The sequence below is a fragment of the Cuculus canorus genome, chromosome 24, assembly GCF_017976375.1.
Source record: "Cuculus canorus isolate bCucCan1 chromosome 24, bCucCan1.pri, whole genome shotgun sequence".
Classification (NCBI taxonomy): Eukaryota; Metazoa; Chordata; class Aves; order Cuculiformes; family Cuculidae; genus Cuculus; species Cuculus canorus.
The window spans coordinates 5,505,656-5,516,662 of record NC_071424.1 but is presented as its reverse complement, the minus strand read 5'-3'; positions in this window follow the sequence as shown (position 1 = coordinate 5,516,662).

The following is an 11,007-nucleotide window of genomic DNA, read 5'->3' as shown; positions in this document are numbered from 1 at the left end:
GAGGAAAAGAGAGGAAGGAGTCCATCATCCTTCTGGCCGAAGGTCCAATCCGACTTGATCACATCAACACGAAGCAGCCTGACGCATCCTGAACGCCAAGCTGAAATCACAGAATCACAGAATCACCAGGTTGGAAAGGACCCACTGGATCATCGAGTCCAACCATTCCTAACACTCCCTTAAACCATGTCCCTCAGCACTTCATCCACCCATTCCTTAAACACCTCCAGGGAAGGCAACTCAACCACCTCCCTGGGCAGCTGTTCCAGTGCCCAATGACTCTTTCCAGGAAGAATTTTTTTCTGATATCCAACCTGACCCTCCCCTGGCGGAGCTTCAGACAATTCCCCCTTGTCCTGTCCCCTGTCACTGGGGAGAAGAGCCCAGCTCCCTCCTCTCCACAACCTCCTTTCAGGCAGTTGTAGAGAGCAATAAGGTCTCCCCTCAGCCTCCTCTTCTCCAGGCTAAAATGAAATGGGTGTAAAGTGGCTGTAGCCAGGCAGCCAGGGGTTAGCAGCTCTTCTCTGCCTCTGGAGGACCTTAGAAAAGGCCATTTTGTCATCCTAAAATGTTCAGCTATGCCTCCGGCCAAGCAGGGTTGCCCTGACATTTCTTGCAGCTTCCTTCACCCAGCACCAGAACTCCCAAGGGACAAAAACAAAGTCTGAAAGTAGGAGGAGAGGAATAATTTCTCGAGGCATTCCTACTGAAAATTACTTACAGACTTCTGGTTTCAAATCTCTTTGGGCACAGAGGAAAGAAGAGAGCGGACCTGTTCTCCTGGGGGAACCCCAGTTCCTGCTGAACCTCTTCTTGTAGAAGTCATCTCAACCCACGTTGTTTCTGGCTCGAATGCCACAATCCTGCTGGGGATGGGATTTCAAACTGTGATTTTCAGTCTCTGCAGGAATAAATAGGTTTTGGACAGCCTCACAGGGCCTGAGCACCACTCGCAGACAACATCAGGAGCAGGATGGGTGCTCTGACCCTTTGCGTGCTGGGAATAATAAAAGCAGAGGAATTACAGAGCCGCAGAGGGAAGTGTTAAGCCTGTGAAACAAGGGAGGTCACAACCCAGGCCTGGCTTTTTAGATGGTGCAGCAGTGAGTTTGTCTCCTTCTGACCAGGAACGCGCTTGAACTTGGCTGAAACAAGGAGTTAAACAGGGGGGAGGGGGGCAGTTGATTAAATATTCATATAAAAAGCATTACTCTGCATCATAAATAACAAAAATGTGTTCCTCCTCAATTAATATGCATCGCTACTAACTTCTCTAATGAAGGCAAGCTCCGTCCCAGGAACCCAGCGCTAATGCTTTCTGTCAGCAGCACACAGCAGCACTTTGAGGTTATTTTTCCGTCATTTTTTTCCCAAATGCACACAGATGCAGATGGATTGTGATCCAGCTGAGACTGTTTCACGTCTCACTCCACGTCATAGAATCATAGCATCATGGAATAGTTTGGGTTGGAAGGGACCTTAAAGCCCATCCAGTTCCACCCCCTGCCATGGGCAGGGACACCTCCCACTGGATCAGGGGCTCCAAGCCCCATCCAACCTGGCCTGGAACCCCTCCAGGGATGGGGCAGCCACAGCTTCCCTGGACAACCTGTTCCAGGGCCTCACCACTCTCATGATGAAGAAATTCTTCCTTACATCCAGTCTAAATCTGCCCCTCTCCAGTTTATACCCATTCCCCTCATCCTATCCCCACAGCCTTTGTGAACAGCCCCTCTCCAGCTTTCTTGTAGCCCCTTCAGGTACTGGAAGGTCACTGTAAGGTCCCCCAGAGCCTTCTGTTCTCCAGGCTGAACAACCCCAACTCTCTCAGCCTGTCCTCATATGGGAGGTTCTCCAGCCCTCCGATCATCCTTGTAGGCTTCTCTGGACCCATTCCAACAGTTCCATATCCTTCAGAACAGTTCCGTATCGTTCAGAAAAGTCCTTGACCAGTTGTTTGCTTAAATTCTTGCTCTGCATCTTCCACATTAGCCACACAGTCTCTCCTGGAGTCCTTTCTGATTGTCTGGATCTGTCCTTTCACAAAAGGCCAGGACACTCTGCTTGCGGCTCCCGGCAGCTCTCTGCCCCCACCACATAACGCAGCCAGCCGACACCACGGTCTCTCGCCTCCCTCGCTGACGGATGTCGCTGCCTGACTTCAATCACTGTCATTTTCAGCTTGTGCTAACGGGGCAGGCTCTGAACCACGGCAGCGGGATGCAGAACCGTGTGAGCACTGAGCTGCCCCTCCTGCAGGGACATCACCTCCAGGCAGCCGGAGAGGTACCTCCTTCCAGAGCACCAGCAGGATTCAGTGGATCTGGGCTGTCAAAGTCTTTAAGCCCTGAAGATCACAGCTGCTCCATATAGGTTCGCTGATGTCTCCTTAAACCACCTTTAAACCTCCGTGAGCACAATTTGGTGAAAACGGCAGCATCTGCTCTGCCAGTCACAAATTCCCATTGCTTTGGTTGCAGGGAGTTGGCTTTGACAGACACCAGGCAGTCCGCCATGCCCGACAGCACCTCATCATCAAATCAGGGTCAGCTGCTCTCCACTTCTTTAGCTGCTTTGTCCTCCCTCTCCAGAACCCCCCAAAATCAACTGAGATATGTGATTGTAATGACACCTTCCCAGCCTTGCTCCATGTCCAGTGGCAGGCAGGAGGCAGAGGGCCAAATGCCGGCAGTAGTAGTCCTTCCTAAGAGGGAATCTAGGATCTTTGAAGCCAAAGAGCAGACGACAGACCCCTTGCAGCCTAAAGCCTTCAAGCAACTTCAAAACTGCTGTGCTGCTTCCATCCTCCTCTCTCAACACCTGCACCAGAGCGGAGAACCACAAAGGGAGAGCAGAGAGGAGTGCAGGAGCCAGAGTAGCTCATAGCAGCTTTGCAGATGAGTATCTGAGTGAGTTTCTGCATTTAACCCCCCAAAATCAGGCTTGCACCATCACAGTGAGGCACGAATCCCACCCCTACCGACGGGTCACACGGTGTTTACGACACCGCAGTGCCAGAGATTGCACAAAGGAACAAAAAATGATCCCTGGTTTAAAAACTCCTTGCACAGGTCCCACTCAGGAGGACCTGGAATTGACGGTTCCCCAATTTCCTTTCACCCAGTTGGCCAAAACCCTTGGATCTGCTTGAGAGAGACCACAGTAGGAGAGCCGAGAGCAATACTTGTAATCCTGCATTAACTAACATGACTCACCCATTTATTTTCACTGGTATGTTCATGGTTATTTTAAGCTTTGTCTAAAGGATGCCAGCTACTGTATAATAACTGGAATGAAAGATGGCAGTGTTTTTATTTTGCTTTACAACTAAAGGTTTATTTTTAGTTCCTTTAGGAAAAAAAAAAAAAACCAAAACCCAAAACCAAACTGAAAAGTGAAACTGGCCTGTAAATTATTTCAAACGCTTTAGCCCTGATTTCCTAAAGCAGATCCACGTGAGCCAGTCCCGCCCCAGGCCAGAGTCACAACTGGGGAAAACTGGTGTCCCAGGTGCCACCAGCCCTGGATCTGGCTCTGTGCTTCCCTGGGAGTCAGCCTGGACACCAGCACATCCCAGGCAAATTCCACCTCTCAGATCAGGGTTTAAGAGATTCTCTTTGCAGCAGGTTTAGTTCATGCCCAGGTCTGAGCAGTCCTGCATTTCCCCAGGGCACCTGCAGGACACAGAGCATGCCGGTTACCCCAAAACAGCATTGATTTCAGGGACACTTTTGAGTTTAAATATCATATGAGGGACTCAAAAATGTCACATGCAGAGTATCTACTTCCCCACTCCTGTCTGCTCCTAAAAAGACTGCGATGCTTCTTTCCCCCTGGAGCCACCCCAGGTTCCAAAGCCCTTTTTGCCGCAACCCTTCCCATGGCTTCACTCCCACTGTTGCCACCCCAGACCCCACTGGTGGAGGTTCTGCTGCATTTAAGCGGGGTAAGATTAATCCTTGGCACGATGGATCCATACTTGCACTGCTCCCCTTTGTGCAACCCAGGGCACTTCTCACCCAGGGGCTGCCCTTCACCGCCGTGCAAGGTTACACCATAAGCTCGTTTCGGGCGGCCGTCTGCTCCTCACAGTTCACCATCTGCTCCTACAGAGAGTGGGTGGGTGTTGTCTAGGGGTTGGCAGCCTGGAGGATGCGCGTCAGGACTCTCGAGCTCTGTTCCAATAGAAAAATCAATGAAGGGGGGTAAGAGTATCCAGAGCCTAAGGTCATCTCCTCTGCTTCAAAAGTGGGGGAAAAGGGAAAGCACTACCCATCCCAGTCCTGGAGAAATCCGTTACCAAGTAGTCAGAGCCCAAGGTCCAATGGGCGTGCTAGAAAAAAAAAGAAGTGAAAAATCAGCATTCCTGGCTTCCTTCTCAAGATTCAAAGATGCTTGCTTGACTCCTGGTGCTGGGAAAAGAGCTGTGTGGCGCTCAGTCATGGCTTGAGGAGAAGGACAATTGAGAGTCCTGGTTGCTTCCCCCAGACTAAGGCCACAGCATCACTCTGTGCCTCAGTTTCACCAGTGAAGCTTGTTGGATGGACAACTCAAAAGACGCTGGATACCGTGTCTGACAGGAGCTGGACAAAAGGGGTTTAGGCGTCTGTTTGAGTGGGTGATGGCTTTAGTTTTGCACATACAAATTCCTCTTACGGTTTCCTTGATGCTGGCAAACACGGAGCTCTCCAGGGCCAAGGCTGGTGGCTTTACCTGCGCACAGCAGGGTTTTCCCTTGTCCAGATAGAAGCAAAGCAGAGAGCAGCTGCCCTGAGAGCTGCTGTGCACACTCGGGGCGATGGATCTCTCTGGACCCATCGTGCTCATCTCCATGGACACCGTGTACATCTGGTGATGGTTGGTGTTTTGCCCGCACCAGAACTTACATCTTATCCTTCCACCACACCAATTTCCAGGCCAGTCCATTGGCATAAACCACAATTCCTCTTTGGGAATTGGAAACAGGGAAAACAGCGTGTCTGGGACAAGAGGGGTTTGAACTTCAGTCAAGCGAGGAAATGTCTCTTCCAACCACCTCTTCTCCAACCTTCTACAACCTTGAGTGAATACCCTCTCGTCTCCTCCCTTAGGTTCATTCCGCCTCCTCACTTACCCCATACTTGTATCTGGAATAAATCCCCTTTGTCCTTTCCAGGAGACAGAGGGATGAGGATCGCTGTGATTCTGCTCACATGAAAAGCACAACAGCTCACACAGGGTGCTCGCGGCAGGGTTGCTTCTCTTGTTTCTGCTCTCTGCTACGTGTTTATGCCATGCAAATCCACAATGCGCTTCTGCCTCCAAGCAGACCAGAGCGTCCCTAAGAATTTTCCATCAGATAGCAGCGGTCAGGCTCCCAGAGCCACACGCATTTCCACAGCTGCTTTCTGCCCTCTTGTGAAGCTCTGCAGAAATCCACAACCAGAGCTCTGCAAAACCACATTCCCATGTTAGCTGGTTTCCTGGGCACAGACATGAAGAGATCATGACTGGTCCCACCTAACATCCCTAAAGATTTCCTGAGCGTAAGTGAAGACCATCACCTCTCCCGGAAAAAAGAGTGTTGCTACCAGCTCTGCAACAAACCACCCCAATCTCGACTTAATTTATCCTATAACCTCACTTGTTAAAGCACTAAGCCAAGAGATTCACCTTTGCACTGCTGGCCTTGGCGAGACAAAACTCACTCTCTCCATTCAGCCTAGCCCAGGGCTTCCTCAGGATCCCATGGGAATAAGGGTTGATCAATTTATTGATCCCCAAAAGCTTGAGCGTGTCTGTGTGTTCTTTTTACCAACAACTCCCCAGGTGTACCAGCCAGCTTGCTGCAGGTCCATCTGTCCTTCTCTCCCTTTTCATGACCTTATTTTGCATATTGCATCCACGGGACCCCAGGATTTGGTGGTTTATCTGAGGAGATATGGCTGGGAAAGGGCAGGGATGCAGTAACCAGCCTGAGGCTCGGTGTGTTCCTGCCTGCTGAAGACAAAAGTTTTGTCCAGAAGGAGCAGGAACCTTTGTCTCTAACCCACATTTGATGCCAGTGTGAACTGCAACAGCGTGGCTCAAATTCCCACCTCCATCCCATATTTCTCCCATTGGCTGCATGTAGGAACAGAAGGGATGTGACTCATTCAGAAACCGAGACAGACCAGGAACAGAAGGGGAGGTCTGCTGCCTTGCTGTGCACATTGTCCTCCAAGCACACCTCCTCCCCTCCACCAGAACCCTGCCGCCCCACCATCTGATCAACAAGTCATCGTCTCGCTCGGAGAAAATCACACATCTCGCACCAACCCAGCCCAGCCAGGCGGGTCCCTCCATAAATCCACAGCCACAACTGCCCCATGCTTACAACCTGCAGCATCCCTCCTTTACATCAGAGAAACTGAGGCACAAAAAGGCTCTGCCTTGATGGTACCAGGCCCTGTACCAGGAGATTTGCCCACACACCCTGGCTATAAAAGCCACCCTACGTCAAACTCCACACAGCAGTTGGTATTCTCCTCCTTCCTAAAAGTGTCAGTGACAGACGCTGAAGACTCCCTGGGGTCCCTTTCATCATCCCAAGGCATTTAATGCTCTCGGATAGATTGTTACAGGTCCCATCAATTACTTGGTGTTGGCATAATGACGCAATAACAAAACACACACTGCGCAGCCCACTGGCGTTTAAATGTCTTGGACATAGGGACAACAAACTTCTTCCAGTCGTTTATCGTAGCATCATAGAATAGTTTGGGTTGGAAGGACCTTAAAGATCATCTAATTCCAACCCCCCTGCCATGGGCAGGGACACCTCCCACTGGATCAGGGGCTCCGAGCCCCATCCAACCTGGCCTTGAACACCTCCAGGGATGGGGCAGCCACCACTTCCCTGGGCAACCTGGGCCAGTGTCTCACCACTCTCATGGTGAAGAAATTCTTCCTTATCTCCAGTCTAAATCTGCCCCTCTCCAGTTTATACCCATTGCCCCTCGTCCTATCCCCACAAGCCTTTATGAACAGCCCCTCTCCAGCTTTCTTGTAGCCCTTTCAGGTACTGGAAGGTCACTATAAGATCCCTTTGGAGCCTCCTCTTCTCCAGGCTGAACAACCCCAACTCTCTCAGCCTGTCCTCATATGGGAGATGCTCCAGCCCTCGGATCATCTTTGTAGCCTCCTCTGGACCCGTTCCAACAGCTCCATCTCCTTCTTGTATTGGTGATTCCAGAACTGGACACAACACTCCAGATGAAGTCTCACAAGAGAGGAATAGAGGGATGGAATCACCTCTCTTGACCTACTGGCCACGCTGTTTCTGATGCAGCCCAGGAGACGGTTTGCCTTCTGGGCCATTGAAGGAGTGTTTGTTGAAACTCAGGGCTTTCTTCTGGATTGTGTGATTGCATCTGACGGCACAACACCACCTCACTGAGCCTTCTCACTTCCCAGAGCTGTATTTCATCACTTGGGCTTTGAAGCACACAGGTGCTGCCAGGAAGCTGCTTGTATTGACTCCGGACCCATCCCAAAAGCTGACAATTGGCACGATCCGTTGCGTCCGGAGCCACGCGCCAGATGGCACGGCCAGCCCGCTCCGCTCCCAGACAGACCTCGGCGGCTGACAGCCCAACCCGCTCCGACAAGTAAGACAGGAGGAGGGTCAAACCATCTGTTTGCTGAGAGCTCAGTGCCATATTTAAGTACAAGGCATTTAAAGGCTGGAAAGCTGATCATAGGCTCTCCTGTAATTGCTTTAGTCTCGATTCTTCTGAGACTCTGGGAGCTGCAATCGCTTTGGGTGCCGAAGCCGAATGGCCAGATCAAAACCACCCAACACCTACGAGCAGCCACAGGGCAGCTGTTCTGATCAAACTGATGCTCCCTCAGTGACGCATTGTGCCACGAGGCAGAGCCAGACCTGACTGAGTGCCCAGAACGGGAAAAAGGCTCCGTTAATCTCTACTGTTAAAGTTCCTGAAGGCCTTATTGCTAAAATATTTTGATTTCTCCCTACAGTTTCCATCCCTTCCCAGTACAAAGCAGCTGGTGCCTTTCATCTCAAGCAGCTGCGTTTCATGAGATTGTGACTATTGCCAAGTGTTCAGAGGAGCCCTGAGACATATGGCCCATCTACTCAGGCTTGATACTTCTCCAGCAAACAAGGAGACCTTTTCTTTGAATCTTAGCACTCCTACAAACCTAAACTATATATTGAGTCCCCCGGTTTGAACTCCTGGCTCACACGGCTTTGAACAGGAGAGAAGGATTACGTGACCTTCAGATCTCTCAGGCTGAGTTTCGGGCTGTCGGTTACGTCTAACTTGAAATAGGAAAAAAAAAAAACCCTAATAAGCTGTTTCAGGCCCGTTAGGCGGCTCACGTGCCTCCAAGGAAAGCAGTTGTAATACCCAGAGAACAGCTCCATAGAATCATAGAATCACCAGGTTGGAAAGGACCCATTGGATCATCGAGTCCAACCATTCCTAACACTCCCTTAAACCATGTCCCTCAGCACTTCATCCACCGTTCCTTAAACACCTCCAGGGAAGGTGACTCGACCACCTCCCTGGGCAGCTGTTCCAGTGCCCAATGACTCTTTCTGTGAAGAATTTTTTTCTGATATCCAACCTGAACCTCCCCTGGCGGAGCTTCAGACCATTCCCCCTTGTCCTGTCCCCTGTCACTTGGGAGAAGAGCCCAGCTCCCTCCTCTCCACAACCTCCTTTCAGGTAGTTGTAGAGAGCAATAAGGTCTCCCCTCAGCCTCCTCTTCTCAAGGCTCTCTCAGCCGCTCCTCGTCAGACGTTCTCCAGCCCCTCACCAGCTTCGTTGCTCTTCTCTGGACACGCTCCAGAGCCTCAACATCCTTCTTGTGGTGAGGGGCCCAGAACTGAACACAGTACTCCATGGAGAAAAGCCTCAAGGGAAGCTTTCTTCACTCCACCCAACCCTGTGGGCCCTTTCATAGAGTCACTGGGTTGGAAAGGACCCACTGGATCATCGAGCCCAACCATTCCTAACAATCGCTAAACCATGCCCCTCAGCACCTCGTCCACCTGTCCCTTAAACACCTCCTTTGGTGTCATTAGGACCCTTCAATATCCAGTGCACTGCACTGGGACCCTCCTCGTGAAGAGTTTCTTCCTAATGTCTAATCTAAGTCATCTTCCTTCTAATTTAAAACCATTTCCCCATGGTTTCACTCCATGCCCACATAAAATGTCTGAGAGAGATGGGGTTGTTGAGCCTGGAGAAGAGAAGGCTCCAGGGAGATCTTAGAGCAGCCTCCAGTACTGGAAGGGGCTCCAAGAAAGCTGGGGAGGGGCTCTGTATCAGGGAGTGCAGGGATAGGATGAGGGGAAACGATTTTCAGCTGAAAGAGGGGAGATTGAGATGAGATTTTAGGAAGAAATGTTTTGCTGTGCGGGTGGGGAGGCCCTGGCCCAGGTTGTCCAGAGCAGTGGTGGCTGCCCCATCCCTGGAGGTGTTCCAGGCCAGGTTGGATGGGGCTTGGAGCCCCTGATCCAGTGGGAGGTGTCCCTGCCCATGGCAGGGGTGGGACTGGATGGGCTTTAAGGTCCCTTCCAACCCAAACTATTCTATGATTCTAAGAAGGTTGGTTCTACGATTCCATGATTCTATGATCTCACGGGTCTGCTAAGCTTCTCTGTGAGTGAAGCAGCATTTGCCCTAATTTCTTCTGACTGGAGGTGGAGATCTGCTTCAAACACGTCCTTGTCCTCAAAGCCCCGTGTGCACACCTGTCAGCAGGAAAGGGTCTACAGCAGAGGCACCGAGTCTCACTGCCATGGTCCGTTTGTCTGTGAGCACCACATGCTCCAACCTTTGACTGCAGGTTGGTGTCAGGATGAGGTCAGTGTTTTCCATTACTGTTAGGACAGTTCATCTGGCTGCTGTAGACAATGACATCATGTCAAGGTGAGATACTTGTCACGTGAGCAGGGCAAGGGTTTTTCTAATATTAAATGTAGCATAGACTGGAGGGTTGTACACCACATTGCTGTTATATGGAGAAAAATGTATGCTGGAGCACATCCTGGGAACTGCCAAAGTCACAGAAATACTAATTTATAAGGCAAGGTCTGGGATGGGTCATTAATCCTTCTTTTAATTTTCTTTCCTACTTATAATACAGTTTGTTAGTGCCAAAACGTTGATCACGTTGTCAGCTCTGTTGACATTGGTGTTTTGGAAGCAGAGCAAGCAGATGGGAGCATGATCTCTGGAAGCACTGTCAGCCTTTTCTGGCGAGGAGGCAGGGAGGGATTTGTGATCTGACACTCGAGCTGGCTAAGAGGCAGGCAAAGTGCACAACGTGAGCAGAGTGGGCATTGCCGAGCCGGCAGAAATAGCATTTCCCCCTGCGTGGGCAAGTTCAGACCACAGTCAGAGCCACACCTTTCCCCACCGTCCTGTTTCAGTGCACTAAGCTGGGGAGGTGCCAAGGAAATTCCTTGATTAATCACCTTATAGACTGTTGAGGCACAAATAAACAAAACATTCAGCCCATGAAGCTGCGAAAGAAAGACTTAAACTGATTTTGCGACGGTTAGACTCTTAAAGCAGAAGATTTCAACCCAAAATAAAACAGTTATCTTGAATTTCTACAGTGCTTTCTTTCTCCTCCCCTCAATCCTTCACTTTTTTTCTCCTGCTGTAGCTTCAGGGTATTGGTTTGGACTCTGCAGCATCACAGGTTGCTTCTGGTTATTCACAGCAGCAGCAATGTGGGATGGACCGTTGGGGTAAGCAGGACACAGGCGATAAGCGAGGCTGATGAATCCTTGCATGTTGGGATGGTCTTGGTAAGAGAAATGTGAGGCCAAAGCCAGAACTTGCACTCTTTTGTTCCAGACGTGTGACAGAGGCAACAGCGTCTGCTAATCCCTGCTGACCCCAAGGGAGACGAAATAGCTCCTAACAGCAAGGGGCAGTTTGTCCCTGTTCTGGAGATATCGCAGGAGCTTTGCTTTTCTGTCAAGCCTCGAGCTTAATATCTCGT